General features: G+C 39.7%; 1 protein-coding gene across 1 annotated transcript in view; it reads right to left on the reverse strand.

Moving 5' to 3' along the window:
• The window catches only part of LOC145259858 (uncharacterized), a 1,597,463-nt gene that overhangs the window by 1,258,848 nt on the left and 312,073 nt on the right, over positions 1-26,542 (reverse strand). The gene's annotated exons all lie outside the window — the stretch shown is intronic.

Genomic DNA, 26,542 nt, shown 5'->3' on the forward strand with positions numbered 1-26,542 from the left:
TAGTTAGGAGAGGCGAAGTAGACTTCTTATCTTGTCCCACGTTCACTTGGCTAGGCCAGACGGACCATAAATTAGTTATGGCCCGGCTGAAGCTAGGAAATAGGCCTAAGTTAGCGGGGTACTGGAAGTTAAACACCTCCCTTCTGGAGAGACAAGACTTCCAAGATCAGTTAAGAGAATTGATTAAAAAGGCACTAGTGGGGGCGGTTACCGGGAGTAAGTGGTGGTTAGGTCTCAAAGCCAAGATCAGAAGCTTCTCCGTCAAGTATGCCCAGCGCCTCGCACTAGATAAGGCCAAGACGAAGAAGAAGCTAGAGCAGAAACTAGCCCAGGCTACCGGGGAGGGTGATAGGGTTAGTCAGGAACTAGCTAAGCAGGACCTTCTACGCGAGACTAGCGAGCGTTACGAAGGCCAAGTAGTTAGAGCTAGGCTTAGAAAGATAGGCAACGAAGCAGTCAATTCTGATGCAGACGTGCGCCGTGAGGTTTCTAGGCGTGGCTCGGACAAATATATTGCAAAAATCAAACATCCGAATGGACGCACCCTGGAATCGACTCGGGAGATCTGCGAGGGGTTTCGAGAACATTTCGAGGAGCGTTTTACGCAGCAGCCCGATCTTCCGGTCCTTGAGTTTAGCGACTATTTGGCCGACTCTCCCCGCCTCGAGGCGGCTAGAGCGGCTGGTTGCGAGGGCCGGGTGACGGAGCAGGAGGTCTTTACTGCGCTGAAGCAGGTCAGCTGTGACAGATCGCCAGGACTTGATGGTCTGCCATACGAACTGTACTTGAGGCTGTCGCCCATGTTTCTGCCTCTTCTGACGGATATGTTCAACCATTGGTTTGCTCAGGGATCCATCCCAGGGCAGGTGACCAAGGGAGTGATCACATTGCTGAAGAAAGGTGACGGGCATGGAGGGGAAGAGTTAGATGACTACAGGCCCATAACTCTGCTAAACACAGAGTTGAAGATTTTGGCCAAGGTCCTGTCGAATCGGCTGCAGGTTGTTATCGACGAGTTGGTTGAACCAGAACAGAACTACGCTGTGAAGGGGAGATCGATTCAGAACAACTTGCACCTGATCCGCATGATCCTAGAGGGGGGAATAGATGACGACACAGAAGCCGCGCTGATAAACTTAGATCAGTCCAAAGCTTTCGATAGGGTCGACCATCGTTTCCTGGCATCTGTCTTAGAGGCCGCCGGTTTTAAACCGGACTTTTGCAAGTGGATCTCCATAATGTATCGGCAGCCCATGGCTGTCGTGCAAGTGAACGGAAAGCGCTCGAAACCCTTTGTTATCTCTCGGTCGGTTCGTCAGGGTTGTCCGCTGTCGCCCCTGCTTTATGTCCTGGCTTTGGAGCCTCTTCTCCGCAAGCTGAGACATGGGGAGGCAAATTCGGCCCTGCGCGGAATGGCTCTGCCTGGCGGCTCAGCTGCCAAGGTATCCGCGTTCGCCGATGATGTCACGATCTTCGTGTCGGGCTCCAGAGACATTGAGGTCGTGTCGGAGGCACTCACACAGTACGAAAGAATTACAGGGGCCAAGATAAACCGCAACAAGTCGGTAGGACTGCGGTTGGGCGCATGGAGTGGCAACGCAAACCTCCCTGCGCCCTTCAGCTGGACAGATGGCCCGGTCCGGATCCTCGGCGTGTGGTTCGGACCGGGTCTCCAGCTTGACAAGAATTGGTTGGAGGTACGGTCAAAGGTGGAGGCTGCAGTCAGTTCGTGGCTTCCTAGGAAACTTTCCTTAAAGGGTAGAGCTGAGGCGTGCGCCACTTACGTCTTTCCTCTCATCCTTTACCGACTGGCCGTACTTCCCCTGCCTGCACAACACCTAAAAGCTCTCGTCGAACTCTTGTCCTCGCTCCTTTGGGACAGAGGAAGACACTGGGTGAGCAGACAGGTCTGTATTCAACGTCCGTGTGAGGGAGGCTTGGGAATGCCGGACTTGAAGTGTCATCGAGATGCTGAGAGACTGGCCTTCCTGAGCAACTATATGCAGGAGGACCAACCGTGGCACCCCGTGGTTACTGCCGCCTTCCCCGACCTCGTTCTCGACCCTTCCATCGAGAGCCGTCGCAGGCCGCGGGGAGAATCTGCCTACATGAAAGAGTGCCGAGCCGCGCTAAAACGACTACCAAGGTCCAGTGACCTTGTGACTGCTACCCGTAGGGAACTCCACAGGGATCTAGTGAGGGAGGCCGCTGACGACCCGCTATGCGCGCGTTTGGGGTGGCAGCAGAGTGAGATCCGCTCCGCGTGGAGCTGGGCGCCAGGTTCGAGTCATCTGAACAATTCGGAGTTCTCTCTGACCTGGCGATTGGCCCGAAATGCACTTCCACTCAACAACATACAATGCAGTTCTGGGTTTCTGGAGTCGCCCGATTGTCCCCGTTGTGGGACAACGGCTGTGGAAACTACGGATCACGCTTTCTTTGATTGCCGCGAACTCCGCCAGTACTGGTCGTATGTCAGTGGGGTGACGGCTCGCATCGATCCTGAGCATCCTCGCCCAATTACTGTATCCAATGTTGTGGACAACGTGAGGCCGCCGTGGGACCGGGAAAGACAAATGGTCTACGTTACGATTCTGGCCGTGGCGAGAATGGTGATTTGGACGTCGCGTCTGCAAGGTTGCCGGGGGGTGTTGTCTTTTTCTGATCAAGATCTGATCGCGTTCTTTAAACACCAACTACGGGTGAAGATCAGATGTGATAGAAGAAGGCTGCATCGCGCGGCATTTGACAGAAGATGGATACATGTGGCAAGTCTGTGTGTACGAAGAGGAGCCAAATTCGAATACGTGTTCCCCGCCTAGGTGTGGAACGCGCAGTTCTGTAAAGTTAAATTAAACAAGTAGTCTCTCAGCTAGCTGAGTGTGTGTTCCATCCCTCCCCGATTAGGAAGCCTCCAAGATCCCCATCCCCTCTTACCTGCAATTTTTGTTTTTCACCCCTTCCTCTAAATTTTACCCATCTTGGAGAAAAAGAAATACAAACTAACCTCCATCCCTTACCCACAAAATTTTCTTTTCTCCATTCACCCCCATCTAGAGGGCATCCCCACCTAGAGACTGACCCGCAGAAGCGAGGTTCCTTTTACAAACCTAGTGGAACGGGCAGTCTATCAACTAGACGGGGTTGGGAGGGTCCTACTAATCACCTTTTGTTTTTTCTTCCCCCTCCCTCGACACAAATGAATTATTGTTACCATTTTATTGTTATCTTTTTTGTTTTTACACGTCAATAAAAAATGTTTTAAAAATTGGGAGTTACTAGGACGTCCCCCAAGATGAAAGGGTGAATGCGGTATTATGGTGAAAGAAGATACTAGCTGGGAGAAACTTTTGACTTTGTTTAGTTCTGGAGCGACAAGGATGACCAACGACCCCCAAAATCCCCCCTTTTGAGTTGGCCATGTGCCTAAGTTTTTTGTTCACCGTTAATTTTACTGTATTTTTTTTAACATGAATAAAAGATTTAATATCTCAAAGTGTAGTATCTGTTCCGGCAGATGCTGCAAGCTATGACTAGCTATGACTAGCAAAGACCAGATGTGGGGGCAACCCCACATGCCTGACCATTAACCAGCTCCCATTTCCCACCTCTCGGGAGCTGGTCCCCTTTTCCCCTTCCCCCTCCCTTCACTCCTCACATTAAAAATCGGCCTTGTGCCTAATTTGCTCGGTGGGGGAGCAAATAAATACCATCTGTTCCGGCAGATGCTGCACTTAAGATAATTTGTACCAGTCAATGGAGGGGAAACCCTCTATACTAGGACAATTATTATTTTTGGTAACCAGAGTGCCCCCTTTTTGCCTACTTTTAGGGGAGCTGGTTTTTACCTCACATTAAAAACGGCCTTGTGCCTAATTTGCTCAGTGGGGGAGCAAATAAATACCATCTGTTCCGGCAGATACTGCACTTAAGATAATTTGTACCAGTCAATGGAGGGGAAACCCTCTATACTGGGACAATTATTATTTTTGGTAACCAGAGTGACCCCTTTTAGGGGAGCTGGTTTTTACCTCACATTAAAAACGGCCTTGTGCCGAATTTGCTCAGTGGGGGAGCAAATAAATACCATCTGTTCCGGCAGATACTGCAAGCAAAGACCATATGTGGGGGCGACCCCACATATAAGACCTTGGTCAATGTAGGGGCAACCCTTCATACCAATTGTCACTATCCAGCTCCCCTACTCCCCGGGGAGTTGGTCCCCATTTCCCCTTCACTCCTCACATTAAAAATCGGCCTTGTGCCTAATTTGCTCGGTGGGGGAGCAAATAAATACCATCTGTTTCGGCAGATGCTGCAAGCTATGACTAGCTATGACTAGCAAAGACCAGACGTGGGGGCAACCCCACATGCCTGACCATTAACCAGCTCCCATTTCCCACCTCTCGGGAGCTGGTCCCCTTTTTCCCTTCCCCCTCCCTTCACTCCTCACATTAAAAATTGGCCTTGTGCCTAATTTGCTCGGTGGGGGAGCAAATAAATACCATCTGTTCTGGCAGATGCTGCACTTAAGATAATTTGTACCAGTCAATGGAGGGGAAACCCTCTATACTGGGACAATTATTATTTTTGGTAACCAGAGTGCCCCCTTTTTGCCTACTTTTAGGGGAGCTGGTTTTTACCTCACATTAAAAACGGCCTTGTGCCTAATTTGCTCAGTGGGGGAGCAAATAAATACCATCTGTTCCGGCAGATACTGCAAGCTAAGACTGGCTATGACTAGCAAAGACCAGATGTGGGGGCAGCCCCACATGCCTGACCATTAACCAGCTCCCATTTCCCACCTCTCGGGAGCTGGTCCCCTTTTTCCCTTCCCCCTCCCTTCACTCCTCACATTAAAAATCGGCCTCGTGCCTAATTTGCTCGGTGGGGGAGCAAATAAATACCATCTGTTCCGGCAGATACTGCACTTAAGATAATTTGTACTAGTCAATGGAGGGGAAACCCTCTATACTGGGACAATTATTATTTTTGGTAACCAGAGTGACCCCTTTTAGGGGAGCTGGTTTTTACCTCACATTAAAAACGGCCTTGTGCCTAATTTGCTTAGTGGGGGAGCAAATAAATACCATCTGTTCCGGAAGATGCTGCAAGCTATGACTAGCTATGACTTGCTATGACTAGCAAAGACGAGATGTGGGGGCAACCCCACATGCCTGACCATTAACCAGCTCCCATTTCCCACCTCTCGGGAGCTGGTCCCCTTTTTCCCTTCCCCCTCCCTTCACTCCTCACATTAAAAACGGCCTTGTGCCTAATTTGCTCAGTGGGGGAGCAAATAAATACCATCTGTTCCGGCAGATACTGCACTTAAGATAATTTGTACCAGTCAATGGAGGGGAAACCCTCTATACTGGGACAATTATTATTTTTGGTAACCAGAGTGACCCCTTTTAGGGGAGCTGGTTTTTACCTCACATTAAAAACGGCCTTGTGCCGAATTTGCTCAGTGGGGGAGCAAATAAATACCATCTGTTCCGGCAGATACTGCAAGCAAAGACCATATGTGGGGGCGACCCCACATATAAGACCTTGGTCAATGTAGGGGCAACCCTTCATACCAATTGTCACTATCCAGCTCCCCTACTCCCCGGGGAGTTGGTCCCCATTTCCCCTTCACTCCTCACATTAAAAATCGGCCTTGTGCCTAATTTGCTCGGTGGGGGAGCAAATAAATACCATCTGTTTCGGCAGATGCTGCAAGCTATGACTAGCTATGACTAGCAAAGACCAGACGTGGGGGCAACCCCACATGCCTGACCATTAACCAGCTCCCATTTCCCACCTCTCGGGAGCTGGTCCCCTTTTTCCCTTCCCCCTCCCTTCACTCCTCACATTAAAAATTGGCCTTGTGCCTAATTTGCTCGGTGGGGGAGCAAATAAATACCATCTGTTCCGGCAGATGCTGCACTTAAGATAATTTGTACCAGTCAATGGAGGGGAAACCCTCTATACTGGGACAATTATTATTTTTGGTAACCAGAGTGCCCCCTTTTTGCCTACTTTTAGGGGAGCTGGTTTTTACCTCACATTAAAAACGGCCTTGTGCCTAATTTGCTCAGTGGGGGAGCAAATAAATACCATCTGTTCCGGCAGATACTGCAAGCTAAGACTGGCTATGACTAGCAAAGACCAGATGTGGGGGCAGCCCCACATGCCTGACCATTAACCAGCTCCCATTTCCCACCTCTCGGGAGCTGGTCCCCTTTTTCCCTTCCCCCTCCCTTCACTCCTCACATTAAAAATCGGCCTCGTGCCTAATTTGCTCGGTGGGGGAGCAAATAAATACCATCTGTTCCGGCAGATACTGCACTTAAGATAATTTGTACTAGTCAATGGAGGGGAAACCCTCTATACTGGGACAATTATTATTTTTGGTAACCAGAGTGACCCCTTTTAGGGGAGCTGGTTTTTACCTCACATTAAAAACGGCCTTGTGCCTAATTTGCTTAGTGGGGGAGCAAATAAATACCATCTGTTCCGGAAGATGCTGCAAGCTATGACTAGCTATGACTTGCTATGACTAGCAAAGACGAGATGTGGGGGCAACCCCACATGCCTGACCATTAACCAGCTCCCATTTCCCACCTCTCGGGAGCTGGTCCCCTTTTTCCCTTCCCCCTCCCTTCACTCCTCACATTAAAAATCGGCCTTGTGCCTAATTTGCTCAGTGGGGGAGCAAATAAATACCATCTGTTCCGGCAGATGCTGCACTTAAGATAATTTGTACCAGTCAATGGAGGGGAAACCTTCTATACTGGGACAATTATTATTTTTGGTAACCAGAGTGCCCCCTTTTTGCCTACTTTTAGGGGAGCTGGTTTTTACCTCACATTAAAAACGGCCTTGTGCCTAATTTGCTCAGTGGGGGAGCAAATAAATACCATCTGTTCCGGCAGATGCTGCACTTAAGATAATTTGTACCAGTCAATGGAGGGGAAACCCTCTATACTGGGACAATTATTATTTTTGGTAACCAGAGTGCCCCCTTTTTGCCTACTTTTAGGGGAGCTGGTTTTTACCTCACATTAAAAACGGCCTTGTGCCTAATTTGCTCAGTGGGGGAGCAAATAAACACCATCTGTTCCGGCAGATACTGCAAGCTATGACTAGCTATGACTAGCAAAGATCAGATGTGGGGGCAACCCCACATGCCTGACCTTTAACCAGCTCTCATTTCCCATCTCTCGGGAGCTGGTCCCCTTTTCCCTTCCCCCTCCCTTCACTCCTCACATTAAAAATCGGCCTTGTGCCTAATTTGCTCGGTGGGGGAGCAAATAAATACCATCTGTTCCGGCAGATGCTGCAAGCTATGACTAGCAAAGACCAGATGTGGGGGCAACCCCACATGCCTGACCATTAACCAGCTCCCATTTCCCACCTCTCGGGAGCTGGTCCCCTTTTTCCCTTCCCCCTCCCTTCACTCCTCACATTAAAAATCGGCCTTGTGCCTAATTTGCTCAGTGGGGGAGCAAATAAATACCATCTGTTCCGGCAGATACTGCAAGCAAAGACCATATGTGGGGGCGAACCCACATATAAGACCTTAGTCAATGTAGGGGCAACCCTTCATACCAATTGTCACTATCCAGCTCCCCTACTCCCCGGGGAGTTGGTCCCCATTTCCCTTTCACGCCTCATTTTAAAAATCGGCTTTGTGCCTAATTTGCTCAATGGGGGAGCAAATAAATACCTCAAAGTGTAGTATCAGTTCCAGCAGATACACAAGCAAAGACCATATGTAGGGGCAACCCTTCATACCAATTGTCATTATCCAGCTCCCCTACTCCCCAGGGAGTTGGTCCCCATTTCCCCTTCATTCCTCACATTAAAAATCGGCCTTGTGCCTAATTTACTCGGTGGGAGAACAAATAAATACCGCCTTCGGGTCAAGATCAAAGTGTAGTATCTGTTCTTCAGATGCTACACTTCAATTTCTTGTTCTCTGTCAGTGGAGGAGAAATCCCTCACGACTGAGACAATTTTTATTTTTGTTCCTTTTCTCCACATTAAAAAACGACCCTGGTGTCTAACTCTGTCCCATGGGGAGATATTATAAATAGGGATAGGAATAATAATATGAAGTCCCCAGGAATCGTAACAGTCGTCGTGGTGATGTAAAGCGTATATAAATGTCATTATCATCTGTATTATGTGTCTCTGATATTAACCCCCTCCGACTATATAACATCTTCGTGAGAAGGCAAGTAAATAGGAACACTCTATTTTAGAAGTTGATGGTCCAATCGTTAGTTTGAGTTATAGTAATAATACAACTGAAAATTATTTAAGACTTCTTCTTGGTCACGGCTGACGTAATGAGAACATACTACTCCAGTTCTGAAGAAGATTAGAGGTTACATTGACCGAAACGTTGTGAGAATAACACACAAGATGAAGACAGTAGTCCGAATAACCCAAATAATACAACAACAAAAAAAATGGACCATGGTCCTTGACTTTGGCCACCTTGTTTAATTCAAGCAATCTTCAACCTAAATGAAGTAAAGTGATCGCCCATAGTCAAGGACAACCGAAGTCTCTCTTTTCGTTAGCTACCACATCGAGATATAGAAAAGGTTCCTACTCCTTTTCTGGAGTTTCCATCTTTAGGGGTTCCAATTTAGGGAAAGTATTTTTGGAAAGAACCGATTTTTAGTGAAACATTTTTAGTGAACCTATTTTTAGTGAAACATTTTTAGTGAAACATTTTTAGTGAACTATTTTTAGTGAAAACTGTTTTTAGGTTTTATACTCAAACGTTGCTCGGGACCGTATAAACAATGAAAAAACAAAAGCAGATATTGAACATATGTTTTATTCTTAGGGGAGAGGAATCTTTCATTTCAAGTTTTAGCGTTACAAACAAACATTTGTCTTTTATATATATAGATAATGACAGGTTTTTTGGGGGCCCCCCTCGAAGATAACTGATCAGTTGACCAACTTCTAGTGGTCCGTTTGACGTGAAATTTCGATATTTGTCATCCGGGTGATGGGGCTTCGATATGATTCCAAATTTGTCAAGTTTGGTTCCGTCTTTCAAAAGTTTTAGCGTTACAAACAAACATACATACATACACACAGACGTTTGGCTTTTATATATATAGACTAGCAGGGCTACCCGGCGTTGCTCGGGACCGTATAAACAATGAAAAAACAAAAGCAGATATTGAACATATGTTTTATTCTTAGGGGAGAGGAATCTTTCATCTCAAGTTTAAGCGTTACAAACAAACATTTGTCTTTTATATATTACTAGCAGGGCTACCCGGCGTTGCTCGGGACCGTATAAACAATGAAAAAAACAAAAGCAGATATTGAACATATGTTTTATTCTTAGGGGAGAGGAATCTTTCATCTTAAGTTTTAGCATTACAAACAAACATTTGTCTTTTATATATATAGATAATGACAGGTTTTTTGGGGGCCCCCCTCGAAGATAACTGATCAGTTGACCAACTTCTAGTGGTCCGTTTGACGTGAAATTTCGATATTTGTCATCCGGGTGATGGGGCTTCGATATGATACCAAATTTGTCAAGTTTGGTTCCGTCTTTCAAAAGTTTTAGCGTTACAAACAAACATACATACATACACACAGACGTTTGGCTTTTATATATATAGACTAGCAGGGCTACCCGGCGTTGCCCGGGACCGTAACAACAATATAAAAACAAAAGCAGATATTGAACATATGTTTTATTCTTAGGGGAGAGGAATCTTTCAGGGTGAGAGAGAGAGAGAAAAGATAAAGAGTGTGAGAGAGAGGCAGAAGAGAAAGTTGTTCCATCCTGTTTCCCAAATTTGATTACTGTTCACGTTTGAACTGTCATCGTCGAGTTGATCCTCGAGTTGCCTATTGGCCTTGATAAGTGCTAATATAGAGAGAAGAGAAACAGGGGTAGAGAGAGAGAGAAGATAAAGAGTGTGAGAGAGAGGCAGAAGAGAAAGTTGTTCCATCCTCTTTCCCAAATTTGAATACTGTGCACGTTTGAACTCTCATCGTCGAGTTGATCCTCGAGTTGCCTATTGGCCTTGATAAGTGCTAATATAGAGAGAAGAGAAACAGAGTGAGAGAGAGAAGATAAAGAGTGTGAGAGAGAGGCAGAAGAGAAAGTTGTTCAATCCTCTTTCCCAAATTTGAATACTGTGCACGTTTGAACTCTCATCGCCGAGTTGATCCTCGAGTTGCCTATTGGCCTTGAAAAGTGCTAATATAGAGAGAAGAGAAACAGGGTGAGAGAGAGAGAAGATAAAGAGTGTGAGAGAGAGGCCGAAGAGAAAGTTGTTCCATCCTCTTTCCCAAATTTGAATACTGTGCACGTTTGAACTCTCATGGTCGAGTTGATCCTCGATTTGCCTATTGGCCTTGATAAGTGCTAATATAGAGAGAAGAGAAACAGGGTGTGAGAGAGAGAAGATAAAGAGTGTGAGAGAGAGGCAGTAGAGAAAGTTGTTCAATCCTCTTTCCCAAATTTGAATACTGTGCACGTTTGAACTCTCATCGTCGAGTTGATCCTCGAGTTGCCTATTGGCCTTGATAAGTGCTATTATAGAGAGAAGAGAAACAGGGGTAGAGAGAGAGAGAAGATAAAGAGTGTGAGAGAGAGGCAGAAGAGAAAGTTGTTCCATCCTCTTTCGTGAGAGAGAGGCAGAAGAGAAAGTTGTTCCATCCACTTTCCCAAATTTCACTACTGTGCACGTTTGAACGCTCATCCTCGTTGCCTTTTGGCCTTGATAAGTGCTAATATAGATAGAAGGGAAAGAGGGTGAGAGAGAGAGTAGATAAAGAGGGTGAGAGAGAGAAAGAGAAGAGAAAGAGGTCTAGAGAGAGAGAGAGAGAGAAGAGAGTGAGAGAGAGAGAGAGAAATATGGTGAGTCGAGTTGATCCTCGAGTTGCCTATTTGCCTTGATAAGTGATAATATAGAGAGAAGAGAAACAGGGTGAGAGAGAGAGAGAAGATAAAGAGTGTTAGAGAGAGGCAGAAGAGAAAGTTGTTCCATCCTCTTTTCCAAATTGTAATACTGTGCACGTTTGAACTCTCATCGTCGAGTCTATCCTCGATTTGCCTATTGGCCTTGATAAGTGCTAATATAGAGAGAAGAGAAACAGGGTGAGAGAGAGAGCGAGAGAGAGAGAGAAGATAAATAGTGTGAGAGAGAGGCAGAAGAGAAAGTTGTTCCATCCTCTTTCCCAAATTTCACTACTGTGCACGTTTGAACTCTCAATCTCGAGTTGCCTATTGGCCTTGATAAGTGCTAATATAGATAGAAGGGAAAGAGGGTGAGAGAGAGTAGATAAAGAGGGTGAGAGAGAGAAAGAGAAGAGAAAGAAGTCTAGAGAGAGAGAGAGAGAGAGAAGAGAGTGAGAGAGAGAGAAATATGGTGAGTCGAGTTGATCCTCGAGTTGCCTATTTGCCTTGATAAGTGCTAATATAGAGAGAAGAGAAACAGGGTGAGAGAGAGAGAGAAGATAAAGAGTGTTAGAGAGAGGCAGAAGAGAAAGTTGTTCCATCCTCTTTTCCAAATTGTAATACTGTGCACGTTTGAACTCTCATCGTCGAGTCTATCCTCGATTTGCCTATTGGCCTTGATAAGTGCTAATATAGAGAGAAGAGAAACAGAGTGAGAGAGAGAGAGCGAGAGAGAGAGAGAGAAGATAAATAGTGTGAGAGAGAGGCAGAAGAGAAAGTTGTTCCATCCTCTTTCCCAAATTTCACTACTGTGCACGTTTGAACTCTAAATCTCGAGTTGCCTATTGGCCTTGATAAGTGCTAATATAGATAGAAGGGAAAGAAGGTGAGAGAGAGAGAGAGTAGATAAAGAGGGTGAGAGAGAGAAAGAGAAGAGAAAGAGGTCTAGAGAGAGAGAGAGAGAGAAGAGAGTGAGAGAGAGAGAAATATGGTGAGTCGAATTGATCCTCGAGTTGCCTATTTGCCTTGATAAGTGCTAATATAGAGAGAAGAGAAACAGGGTGAGAGAGAGAGAAGATAAAGAGTGTTAGAGAGAGGCAGAAGAGAAAGTTGTTCCATCCTCTTTTCCAAATTGTAATACTGTGCACGTTTGAACTCTCATCGTCGAATCTATCCTCGATTTGCCTATTGGCCTTGATAAGTGCTAATATAGAGAGAAGAGAAACAGAGTGAGAGAGAGAGAGAGCGAGAGAGAGAGAGAATATAAATAGTGTGAGAGAGGCAGAAGAGAAAGTTGTTCCATCCTCTTTCCCAAATTTCACTACTGTGCACGTTTGAACTCTAAATCTCGAGTTGCCTATTGGCCTTGATAAGTGCTAATATAGATAGAAGGGAAAGAGGGTGAGAGAGAGAGAGTAGATAAAGAGGGTGAGAGAAAGAAAGAGAAGAGAAAGAGGTCTAGAGAGAGAGAGAGAGAAGAGAGAAGAGAGTGAGAGAGAGAGAAATATGGTGATAGAGAGAGTTAGGAAAGGTGTAGAGATAGAAGAGAGTGAGAGAGAGAGAGAGAAAGACGGCGAGAGAGAGAGAGAGAAAGACGGCGAGAGAGAGAGAGAGAGAGAGAGAGAGAGAAAGACGGCGAGAGAGAGAGAATGTGTTCTTTGGAAAATGTGCACGCGACCTAATTTTCGTTTACATAAGCGGCCTGATACTGATACCCACCCCTCCCCCTTCAAGTTAACAGAGTTAGAATGTATAAACAAAATGGCTAAATCTTTTGGCTAAATCTTTGTTTACATGTTTTACAAAGAGCAAAGTCATCTTCGCCGGCAAAAAACTTCAAGCAAAAATAAAAACATTTTCCCTACGTCAATTTTCGTGTAATTTTGGGATTTTGATTTTTGGAGTGCGATAATTCCGTTGGTAATAACGGTTCGAGTCGAAAACTAATATCTAACTGTGTTATAGTATCAATTTCTCCTCCGAAGGCAGTTTTAACGTACCTCAGCCGCAGCCGACATTTTACTGAGCTGACGTCACGTCACGTGACACGTAATGAATAACGTTAAGATGACAGGTTTTTTTGGGGCCCCCCCTGGGAGAAAAACGATAAGTTCACCCCTTTCTACTGGTCCGTTTGACGTGAAATTTCGATATTTGTCATCCGGGATATGGGGCTTCAATATGATACCAAATTTGTCAACTCTGGTTGTGTCTGTCAAAAGTTTTAGCGTTACAAACAAACATACATACACACAGACGTTTGAGATTTATATATATAGACTAGCAGGGCTACCCGGCGTTGCTCGGGACCGTATAAACAATGAAAAAACAAAAGCAGATATTGAACATATGTTTTATTCTTAGTGGAGAGGAATCTTTCATCTCAAGTTTTAGCGTTACAAACAAACATTTGTCTTTTATATATATAGATAATGACAGGTTTTTTGGGGGCCCCCCTCGAAGATAAATGATCAGTTGACCAACTTCTAGTGGTCCGTTTGACGTGAAATTTCGATATTTGTCATCCGGGTGATGGGGCTTCGATATGATACCAAATTTGTCAAGTTTGGTTCCGTCTTTCAAAAGTTTTAGCGTTACAAACAAACATACATACATACACACAGACGTTTGGCTTTTATATATATAGAAGATGATGACAGGTTTTTTTGGGGCCCCCATCGAAGATAACTGATCAGTTGACCAACTTCTAGTGGTCCGTTTGACGTGAAATTTCGATATTTGTCATCCGGGTGATGGGGCTTCGATATGATACCAAATTTGTCAAGTTTGGTTCCGTCTTTCAAAAGTTTTAGCATTACAAACAAACATACATACATACACACAGACGTTTGGCTTTTATATATATAGATGTGGTGAAATATTAGATGAGGAACTCAAACAAATAATGAATTAAAAAGAAATTAATATGAAATCCCCAGTAATCGTCACAGTCGTCGTCGTGATATAAACAATATATAAATGTCATTATCATCTTCGGTATTATGTGTCTCCGATATGACTCCCCCCGCCCCCCGACTACATAGCATTCTTTTTAAAGTCTTTATTTCTCCCTACCTGTGACGTCGTTTTGCATGCATTTGCATAAGCAGGTCCGCGCTATGTTACATGTCTAACTGTGTCGGATACAGATTCAAAACAATGATAAACATTTTCTATTGTTCTAGCTCTAGTGCGTATGCAGTACATCTTGATAAATGGTGACCCCCCCCCCTGCCCAATATGAAAAAAGAAGAAAAATACACTAACAGGGGTGAATCTAGAAGAGTTGACATAAGAGATAACGTAACCCACTCTCACTTCCACCTTGTAATATTTGTACATGTTTTTTTCCATTCAACATTTTCCAGAAGTCTAAAATACAGATCTTTTTCTTTTTTTTATTTTCACAGTTTATTATAAGAAAAAAGAAAAGAAAATCCATTTTTAAGTCCAACTAATCCAGCAAAAATATAATCCAAAATTAAATCCTACAGTTTAAAAAAAATTATAATCCTACGAATCAAAAAAAAATCTATAATATAAATCTCACCCGTCTGTTTAAATATATTATGTATGTATGTATGTATGTATGTATGTATGTATGTATGTATGTATGTATGTGTATCTGCCTGCCTAAAACTTTCGAGAGAGGCGATAGATTTTCACCACATCGGTACGGTTTTGAAGAGCGATTCTCTGGACGACAAATATAAAAAAATTGGCTAAAAATATTAATTCCTTCACGCTCAACTGTGCACTTTTCTACAAGGAGGGGTCGCTTTTTTCGCCGATATTTTGAAAGTCATCCCCTCTTTTCGATTGACTAATCTTAATTTAAATCTTCTCCACTTCCGGTTTGGTGATGGACGCAACGGTAAAGACGTCACGTTTTTTTTTTGGGGGGGGGGTTCACATTCATTTCCTCCTGCGCGATACGAGTTCAAGCCTGCCTACTACCACTTTTTTTTTCTTTTTACACACCTCCGAACACCCGGGCCACACCGGGCACCCAGGCTAGTATATATATATATATATATATATATATATATATATATATATATATATATATATATATATATATACAAGGCTAAAAAAATTTTCAATCCTCCAAATCAAAAAATGTGTTTCTGAAATTTTTAGATATCTATATACACACATAAATATATGTAGAAAGGTTGGTTGGTTGGTTGTTTTTGTTTTAAAATGGAATGATTTTATTAGCCCTAAAAGAGCCCCTGAGGCACACCTCAGGTATTATTTGGATTCTTCGGACAACTGTTCTCATCTGGATTGTTATTCATACAACGTTTCAGTCGATGTAACCTCCAACTTTCTTCCGGTCTATCTTGTGGAACTCTATAGTGAAAGAGCAGTATATGGAAATCTCATAAGAAGATAAGAAACTTCAATTTACCTTCGGCAATCTCATAACACTCGCTCCCCTTATATTGTCCTTTACTTCTCACATTCCATGAGCAATGTTTCTGACAAAGGAGAAAGAATTGCTGCTTTCTGGGTCAGAAACTATCCATCTAATACTTATTGTTGGTTAGTTTTTGCTCCTTTTTTTAGTTCCTTACATCAAGTGGCTTCATGTCTTGTCTTGGGCGATTTCTATGAAAACAAGTGAAGTGTACATGATCCTCTGTGAGTGCACAGTGAACGAGGCATAAAAAAATGACTAAGTTCAGCATCCTCCCTCTTTCCATTTAGCCCCAAAAGTCTCCAGGGGACGTCAAATCCTGGTGAAAATGAACAATCGGTGCAGTTTTAGTTCTTAACATATGTAAATTTGAGTTCTGCACTATGCAAAAAAAGAAATGACTAAGTCCATCATCCCCGCCCCCATTTAGCCTTAAAAGTCCCCAAGGCCTTAACATATTTAAATTTGAGTTCAGCACCATGCAAAACTGCTAAATACACAGAAAATTTTGGACAAATATGGTAAAATAGTCCCCAAAATGGAATGATTTTATTAGCCCTAAAAGAGCCCCTGAGGCACACCTAATAGTTATCATAAAGTATAGACAAACAAAATTATATAGAAATCAGTTAGTTACAACTTTTCAGAAAGTTTTATAAAACTCTAAGGCATCAAATTTTTTTTAATAAGCACAAAAGTGTCAATTTTAGTCATTTTAACCCGAAAGGCACCCCTAGGGAGACAATCAGAGTTTTCCCGGAAAATATGTTCTGCTACTTTTTTTTACTCATATCATGTTTAATGTTTGTGCAAAATTATTTTAAAAATCCAGGGTATAGTTATTGAGAAAAGTGCGGACAGACGAAAGAACGAACGGACAAAGGTGAGTTTACAGGCCCACCCTCCTTTTGTTGGGGGACCAAAGAAAAAAAATGATGACTGCATTTTGCAGAACTGAATGATAAATCCCAGTTGCATGTTTATCTAACCAACAGCCAAGACTCTTGTTCAATTTTTCTACTAGAAGAAGTAGCAAGAGCTGCTGGACATTTGAGTAGCACTACAATGAGACAATTCTTTGCTTGTGGAAGTTTCATTTTCACCGAGAATCGAAACCAAAATGTTTAGCTTACGATTTACTTTTTTCATTTGACATTAATGCCTCAGCTATGAAAACATGCTGTTTTTAATTTTCACACTTCTGCACCGATTTTCCCCGGTTAAAAATTAAATATAAAGCTTCACATGGGTTCGAATACCCTATGTATTAAGTTTCATGTCTGTAGATAAAAAAAACTGACAGAGGAGTTTGGTAGGCAACATTTCTTTAACAAATATCTATATACACACATAAATATATGTAGAAAGGTTAGTTGGTTGGTTGTTTTTGTTTTATGGCATATCAACCCTTTTCGGGTTATTTAATGCCGAATCCATAGATTTTGAAGAAAAAATTTTTTTAATAGAATATATTTGTTTTCACGTCGGTTTCTATTTAACCCATAGCTGGGACCCTAACAGATACTACCACTCCGGGTCAGAGTGGACCTGGGAGCAATGGTAATTAAAGGGTGGCTCCACACTCCCCAAAGCCCACAAGCTGGGGCCTCACCACTGGATATAGTTTAAGGTCATATCCAGGACCATGTAGAAAGGTTTGTGTTTACTGTAACCTTTTTACGCAAACATTATGCAAGAATAAATCATGTAGAATATCTGCATGAATATAATTACACGTAATATTTAACTAATGATGATCAACTCATAAGAAAACCGAAAAAAAAACTAATAGGGAATTAAATAAAAATAATGTTTATAATAATATGCAAACTTACTAGATCTTTTGTAGATGAATGTAATTCCACGACCCATAAAAACGTATTTTCTTTTTAAATAAATAGAAAAAGGGTTTTTAATATGAATATCAATACACAAAAAACATTATAGGAGCATAGATAGAAACGTATAAATGACAAAAAAAAATGATTAAAAGAAACTAAAGAGAGCACTGGTATGATAACATAAATTCGAAAAATGACTTTACATTAAAATCAAAGATGGCGTAAATATCACAACACACAACTGCAACTATTCTTCCGGTTGTTTCGGATTTACGCAGTCGTGCCCATATTCTTTTTTATTTTCTTTTAAAGTTAATGAGTTCTTATTCTTATGATGAGTCAGGGCGTTAAAGATTCAAAACTTGACATGATAAATATATGAATGGTTTTGTACTACGGAACAGGCGCTGTCAAATATTGAACATTTTAACATGCTGAAAGAAATAAATGGTAAGATAGACAATATCTTTGGATTTGGAATATAGATTGTTGTCATTTATTTGTGTATGTTCCGTATCTACATCGAGCTTCATAAATTAATGGACTGGTATAAATAAAAGGTGAAATATAATTGAATAAGCATATTTTTCCATAAACACACACACACACACATATTCACGGAGTTAATGGTAGCCGAATGGATACAGTCTTTGCTAATCGAGCCAGAGATGGCTCGTGTTGCCGATTTCAAATCTATCGACTGATGTTAATCGTGACACCCTGCACTGAAGATTCCCGAAAGGATGAAACACTAGGATCTGCTGGTATTTTATTATTGTAAAAAAAAATATATATATATATATATATATATATATATATATATATATATATGTATATATGTATATATATGTGTATATATATATAATTTTATTAAATACTTTGCAAGCAAAATCCGATTCTGCATTTTGCTAATTCCCACCCTCTGATGATAAGGAAAGTGTTTCTTTCGAAACTCCGCGGATTATGGACAATTCACTTAATTTGTGCTTCCTTTTTGAAAATTAAATATGTTTTTAACTCTTCTTAAAGTGTTTTTAACATGTTCTATTAATTCTTTGTTCTTATGTATATATATATATATATATATATATATATATATATATATATATATATATATATATGACAGAGAGAGAGGAACTATTAACATTGGTTGTAGCTAGATGTTGTGAATGTTTGCAGGGTGGGAGGATCCTAGATTGAAGCTTAGTCGTGCACCTGACATGAAAATAAATATAACGTAGAGAAAGATTAGCAGCGTCTCTTCTGTTAGAAAGAGATAATAGAGAGGGGAAAAATCGTTCGTTAGATTAAGAGTCCGTTTTTTATTCCGCCTAAATGTCAGGATGGGCATTATAAACAAAACGGTCATTTCTGTATATAAAGTAGTAACGTTCGTGTGTGTGTGTGTGTGTGTGTGTGTGTGTGTGTGTGTGTGTGTGTGTGTGTGTGTGTGTGTGTGTGTGTGTGTGTGTGTGTGCGTGTGTGCACGTGAATGTGTGTACAACTCTCCTACAGCCCACACCACTGGACTGATCATGACCAAACCTGGAATGATCATGGTCCCCCACCTAGGGATGGTGCACACTATTTTCCAAGGTAAAGGTCAAAGGTTAAAGCCTATGTATATATACTTTCCTACAGCCCACACAACTGAACCGATCAAACCTGACATCATGATGATCTCTGACCTAGGGATGGTGCAACTATTTTTCAAGGTCAAGGTCGAAGGTTAAGCTTGAGACTTTGCTAGTATGAATACAATTAAATAGTACATAGTAGTGATCCTCACTGAATCCCGAGCAAAATCGGGTCTTCCTGCTAGTCTCACATATTAAAGGGCAAAATAAATTTAAAATGTCTAGCTAACACAAAATAATATGGTATACGTTTGGGGAATTTACTTACACTTACTAAGTGTTTTGTAATGAGAGAAGTATTTTCAGGATGAGTCAGATTCAGAGAAATATTTTCAGTGAAAAAGGTTTGCAGGTTTTATAATTAAACTAGCCTGGGTGCCCGGGGTTTCCGGGGTGTTTGGAGGTGTGTGTTAAGCAAAAAAAAAAAAAAAAAGTGGTAGTAGGCAGGCAACCTCGAACCCGTGACGTCAAGAAAATAAAAGAAAACCTGACGTCTTACCCTACTCCATGATGCGACCAGAGGTTTGGAACGTTGAAATTAGTAAAGTCATTCCAACCGATACGATGACTTGCAAAAATGGCAACACAAAAAAAAATTAAAAAATCGACCCCTCTTTATAGAAAACTGCCCAGTTGAGGGTAGAGGAATTAATGGTTTTAGCCAATTTTTCGATATTTGTCACCCGAAGGGTCGGCATTCAAAACGATACCAATCCTGTGAAAATACGTCGCCCATGTCGAAAGTTTTAGGCAAACATAATACATACATACATACATACATACATACATACATACATGATGTGATGATTGCAACGTCTTGTCAGACGAGTGCCACTCACTCAAACACTTAAGGTCCATGAACCCAAATGCCTGAGGGAGTATCTATACAAAGATGATGTTACAGAGTTTTAGCTTTGTACGACAGCTAAGTCTCTTTCTCGGTTCAAAATGTTGAGATCCAGCAACAAGCAAGAGCAAGATAGTCAGCAACAAGTTAAACTCCAGACCAGCTTAATGCGGGTACTGGTCTCCCGCTTTATGGTTCTTTAAACCAGAGATTTGCTTCTCCTAGAAAGGTTGCCTTCACCACGGTTTACGGGAGCCCTCTCTACCCCAACACACACACACACACACACAAACAAACACACACATTATATATATATATATATATATATATATATATATATATATATATATATATATATATATATACAAATATGCACGGTGCTAGTTGGCCGTTTACCCTGAAAAAAGGTTCATTCGTCATTTGGAAGGTCTTGTTTTTAATCCTTCAGGGAGAATAGCCGCCCTCCTCACCAAACAAGTCTGGTGGGGGAACCAGTTTTGTCGCCGGTGACCCGAACATGAGGCAAGTAGTACTGGGTTACATGGTACCAGTAGCATATGACATGACCTGACATATATACATACATACATACATACATACATACATTTAAACAGACAGGTGAGATTGATATAATAGATGTGATAAAAACGAATGGCATGTTATACGATAAACCAAACAATATAATGAGTTCAGCAGATATATATTCACAAATATTTTAAATATGGTTAAAATGGAAGTTTTACATCAACAGCAAAAAAATTGTCCGTGAATATTTTTAGAATTCTTGTAAAAACAAGGGGGGAGGGAATTCATAAGTTGAGAGATCGGAAAAGTCTGAATTGATTAAGGGCCGTGCGTTACAGGGATCAGGAAATCGTAACCAAAACTTCTCTGCTCATTTAAATAAATTCATTGAAAGTTGTTTGTATAAGCCAATGTTCATTCAATGTGGTATTATAAGTAAGAGTGCGAATGTGTGTATGACATCAGTAGCAGCAACAGCCAACGTATGCAAATGACCGAGCCGTGTGCAAGGTGACGTTACAGCGAGAAAAAAAGAAAAGAAAAAGATTAAAAAGAAAACATGGCCTGAGAGGACAGAAATAGACGTGTTACACATGTAGTCCGAGAGCGACAGGGAAAGACGGGTCATAAACAGGGACAGACAAAGACAGAATACTATATGTTCGACACGGCAGAGTAAAAATTTTTGAACAAGAGACAGTGCGTTATTCTGAAAGTGCCTATAAATAAATGTCTATTGTTTCAACTGAAAAAAATGTGAGTCCAATTCTGTCTTTGTCTTTGTTTCCTTGTGACTGTCTGCGTACAACGTGTGAGTCCCAAGTGTTGACATGTCGCGACTACGTTACAGTATTAAGAAGAGAGTTCAGTGAGAAAGATTGGAAATATTTCAATGAATAAAATATATAAAGATTGGCAGACGATAATGAGTCAATGAGTTTTGTGTGCTTGTGTGTTCGCTAATGTTTGTGTTTGTATGAGTGGAGAGAGATGTTTCAGAGATGAACACCCAGTGACACTGATCTGTAATCTCGGATCAATTGAGCTCCACTGGTTTCTTGAAGGGAAATCTGTCTTTTTAAAAGATTTAGGTGGTTCCCAGAAATGCCATTTTGAATAAATTAAAATAAATGCGCTGATTGGTTCAAAATATAATTATTTGTTTTTATTCACGATAGTGTATGTGCAGACGATGTGCGTACAAACGAATTTATGTATTTTGATTTTGGACGTCGATGTATAAACATCGGCCGCTGCAATTCCAGATAGCAGTTATCTAACTTGCTATTGGCACTTCACTTATCCCCATCACCAAAATGATTTCGTTCGGTAGGTAGAAACGAAAAGTTCTTCCTTTCTTTTAATTTATTCTTGGACCTGGGACAAATAAATATGCATTGGTCTTTATGGAGTGGAGGATTTTATTTTGAACGCCGACATGTAAACATCGACTTTTACATAGAAATGAATTAGTTTTATTTCACCCAATCAGAAATGAGATGTGCCAACATACTAACAAAGAAAGCAAAATTCATTGGTTGAATAAAATGAATAGATAGCGAATGGGTAATAAAATTAAAAACTCTCATTAGTTGGAAGGGAGAATGCACTGCTTGGCTATAAAACCAATCATAAAATGTCAATCAATGCAATTAATCTGATAATCCCCCTCGAGAATGAAAGAAACGTTTCAGCGTAGCTTACTTGCCATAAGTACATTTTTTTAATGCTGCTGCATATATACGTATGTAGATATACGTATGTTACCGACAAAACTCCATTAAAACACGCCTATTTTAAAATGTCTATTTCACTTATTAATAAAATCTATCACTTCTTTTTTTTTCTTTTTTTTTTTCTTTTTTTTTTTTTCTTTTTTTGCAGACGTTAATGTCGTCGACCAGACTTAACTGAATTTTAAAATAATATTTTTGATTTTTAAGATCATTTATTTTAGGCGCCTGGTTTTAGACTTTGACAATCGTCTCGGGTCGAAAATATGTATGAATAATGCCCGAGCTAAGCTGTGAGTCAAATTTAACGTTAGATTCTTGTCCCCCCCCCCCTCGTTTCTGTTCAAGTTATATATGGCAGGCAGGAGGAATAATCATCTAAAGAAAACTAGAAGATAATATATTTTATATATAAAAAAGTCATGTTATACAGCTCATCTGTGAGAAATTCTGCAGAAATAAGCAGACTCCTCATTGGTCGGTTTGTTCGCCCACGATTTTGTTTGAACCATTCAGATTGCTGAGGCCACTCTTACCGCCAAATTTATCCTTTCAGATCACCAAATTCGACAAAGACAGGTTGAAATGGATTTTCGAATTCTCACTCGAGGCTTGTAGCCTCTAATCACTTCCTCATTGAGACGTTTTAATGCCCTAATGTGGGGCGAAATTTTATTATCATCTGCAAACACCAATGCTCTTATGTTGGGCGAATTATTATTATTTTTTTTTATTTTTTTTTTTACACAGTGATCACCACTTATCAAGGCCCGGAAGCCACTCAGGGATAAGGGTTATTGCAAGTACATTACGTTAGTGTGGAGATTTGATGAAGTGTTTACTTAAGGGGTCGGTTCATTAGGAATTTGTTAACATTGGACTTGAAGACATCCAAGTTGTAGTCCGGTGGGAAGCAGGCAGACGGAACAGAGTTCCACAGGCGTGCAGTTCTAAGAAAGAAGCTTTGTTCATGGAATCCGCGTTTTGATTTAGGCACAGATATAGATAGATATATTATCGCACACTGTTGTGATCTGTAAATCAATTGACTTTCATCATTACAATACAATGGCTGTCAAAGACGAAATTAAGGTCTACAGTTTGACCTGTCGTTTGTCCGCCATTTGGACATTTATCTACAGTGGACTCCTCGAGGCTACAGGACTTGCAGTATCCATCTTGGAAGATCTCACTCAACTCTTCAACCTGTTGCAACGTTCTTCGTCAGCGGAGTTATGTACCCAGCTTTTCTTGAAGATGAACTATTACCCTTTTAGGGTGTTACCAGCCCTTTACGGCATATAGCTGAAGATGACACATCTTTTGCAACTTGGATATTTTTGCATTAATAAAATTTACGCTGAAGTTTAAAAGGTGAGCCTGTGCTAATTCTGATTGGTTTTCTTTCATTCTGCCAGGACAAAAAACTTGTGAGAGAAATTCTCACATATCATAATGAAGTTTGCATGCCTATATATTTGGAAGAGAGTTTAAAAAAAAAAGAAAATCGTTCAAATCGGAACGTCTATGTTAAAATTAAAACACTATTTTCCAGTACAAACATGCTAAAATTTAAACATTTTTCTAATAAAAACATGTTAAAAGTTGGAAAAAAATGTTCTAATACAAAAATGTTAAAATTTGAACGAATTTTTTTCTGCTCAAGTTTTAGCATGTTGAACATGTTAAAATTTGAACAATTTTTCCAGTAAAACCATGCTAAAATTTGAACAGTATTTTTCCAATACAAACATGTTAAAAATTGAACGATTTTTCCAGTACAACAATGTTGAAATTTGAACAATATTTTTTTAATGCAAACATGTTAAAATTTGAACAATTTTTCCAGTAAATCCATGCTAAAATTCTAACAGTATTTTTCCAATACAAACATGTTAAAAATTTAACGATTTTTCCAGTAAAACCATGCTAACATTTGAAAAGTATTTTTTTAATACAAACATGTTAAAATTTGAACAATTTTTCCAGTAAAACTATGCTAAAATTTGAACAGTATTTTTTAATACAAACATGTTAAAAATTGAACAATTTTTCCAGTACAACCATGTTAAAATTTGAACAATATTTTTTAATGCAAACATGTTAAAATTTGAACAATTTTTCCAGTAAAACCATGTTAAAATTTGAACAATATTTTTTAATGCAAACATGTTAAAATTTGAACAATTTTTCCAGTAAAACCATGTTAAAATTTGAACAATATTTTTTAATGCAAACATGTTAAAATTTGAACAATTTTTCCAGTAAAACCATGTTAAAATTTGAACAATATTTTTTAATGCAAACATGTTAAAATTTGAACAATTTTTCCAGTAAAACCATGTTAAAATTTGAACAATATTTTTTAATGCAAACATGTTAAAAATTGAACGATTCTTCCAGTAAAACCATGCTAAAATTTGAACAGTATTTTTTTAATACAAACATGTTAAAATTTGAACAATATTTCCAGTAAAACCATGCTAACATTTGAACAGTATTTTTTTAATACAAACATGTTAAAATTTGAACAATTTTTCCAGTAAAACCATGCTAACATTTGAACAGTATTTTTTTAATACAAACATGTTAAAATTTGAACAATTTTTCCAGTAAAACCATGTTAAAATTTGAACAATATTTTTTAATGCAAACATGTTAAAATTTGAACAATTTTTCCAGTAAAACCATGCTAAAATTTGAACAGTATTTTTCCAATACAAACATGTTAAAAATTGAACGATTTTTCCAGTACAACCATGTTAAAAGTTTAACAATATTTTTTAAATGCAAACATGTTAAAATTTGAACAATTTTTCCAGTAAATCCATGCTAAAATTCTAACAGTATTTTTTTAATACAAATATGTTAAAATTTTAACAATTTTTCCAGTACAACCATGTTAAAATTTGAACAATATTTTTTTAATACAAACATGCTAAAATTTTAACTGTTATTTCCAGTACATAAATGCTAAAATTTGGACAATTTCTTCAGAACAAACATGCTAAAAATTTTGAAGTTGTTCAAATTTAACATTTTTTCTAGTACAAACGTGCTAACAGAGGATGATGACTGACTGCTCGTTGCGGATGATCAGCCAGACACAACGTGCGTACCTCTGGCGTACGCATCTGTCTAGTATTTACATAAAATAACGAAGATTTACTTCATCAAGCACTTAGAAAGTTCTCTACCGATAACACAAGACAGATATATAATATATGTGACTGCATCCCTACCGAATAACGAATTCTAGACAACGTTTACTCAAACTATAAGACAGAACGCACATCCACAAACCAATATAAGGAAACACACGCATACAAGAACTCACACACCATCCTCCACATGCAAACACACACACAAAGACCCACTTACATGACCAAACACGAATGTGCTCCACATCTCTACACAAGTAAGAAAAAAATACAGAAAAAAGGGGGAAAAAAAACAATAATACTCAATAACCATGGACTGACACCCCAATAAACAAGAGAAGGGGAGAACATACCCATGAAACCTTTTAGAAACATTTACAACTCTTCCCACCTCTTGGAAACATATCATCAAAATATTCAGCAAAAGTGCTATTATATCTTTTAAATATTTTACATTTTGAATATTTTATAAACTTTCGGAAGAGGACGCTTTACACAACGTCCAAAACGCGTTAAATAATCTATTTCAAAAATTATTTAAATAGCTAAAAAATTATTACAAATGATCTGAATAATTATATATATATATATATATATATATATATATATATATATATACATATATATATATATATACATATATATATATATATATATATATATATATATATATATATATATATATATGCAAATAAAGTTATGAACATTAGATAGGGCCCGAGCAAATCCGGGCTGAACTGTTAATTATATATATATATATATATATATATATATATATATATATATATATATATATATATATATATATATATATATATATATATATATATATAAGCGGTCAACTTCAGCGCGAATATAATATTTGGACTTCCTGTTGTTGAATTCTCTCCATGACGGTTTACTTTGAATGCCCGCCGACATAGCATTAATAATGACATATATCTTTTAATCATTGTATTAATTTTCAGTAGCCTGGAGGAAAGATGCTAGCCTACGCAAGGCAATGGTGGCTTTGTTACTAGGTTCGAATTTCCCGACTAGCAGTAATTATGATTCCCTACACTGACGATTGCATAAGTATTAAACACTAATGCCTGTAGGCACAAAAATAATTGTTAATATTTATTTGAAAAATATTATATGCGTGTGTGTTTTTGATGTGGCAACCATACTCCATAGATGGGCGGATTGTAGCCTTACTCTCTAGCGTGAACTATTTTCTAGCACGGTAGAGGGAGCATACCTGATGTATTCTTGACTGGTACAAAATTTTAAAACTTGTTTAAGGGATTCCTCGATAAACGTTCAGCTAAGTCAGTTTGATAAATACTTTTGAACAGCTATTGTTTGAGCCGTTCCTTTCGGTCGAAGACGCTGACAACGTTTAACAGGACGGATCAATCGCATCTGAACAATTCGAACATCTACGCAAGGGTTAC

This window comes from Euprymna scolopes, chromosome 35 (genome assembly GCF_053919585.1).
Source record: "Euprymna scolopes isolate OS-2025 chromosome 35, ASM5391958v1, whole genome shotgun sequence".
Taxonomy (NCBI): Eukaryota; Metazoa; Mollusca; class Cephalopoda; order Sepiida; family Sepiolidae; genus Euprymna; species Euprymna scolopes.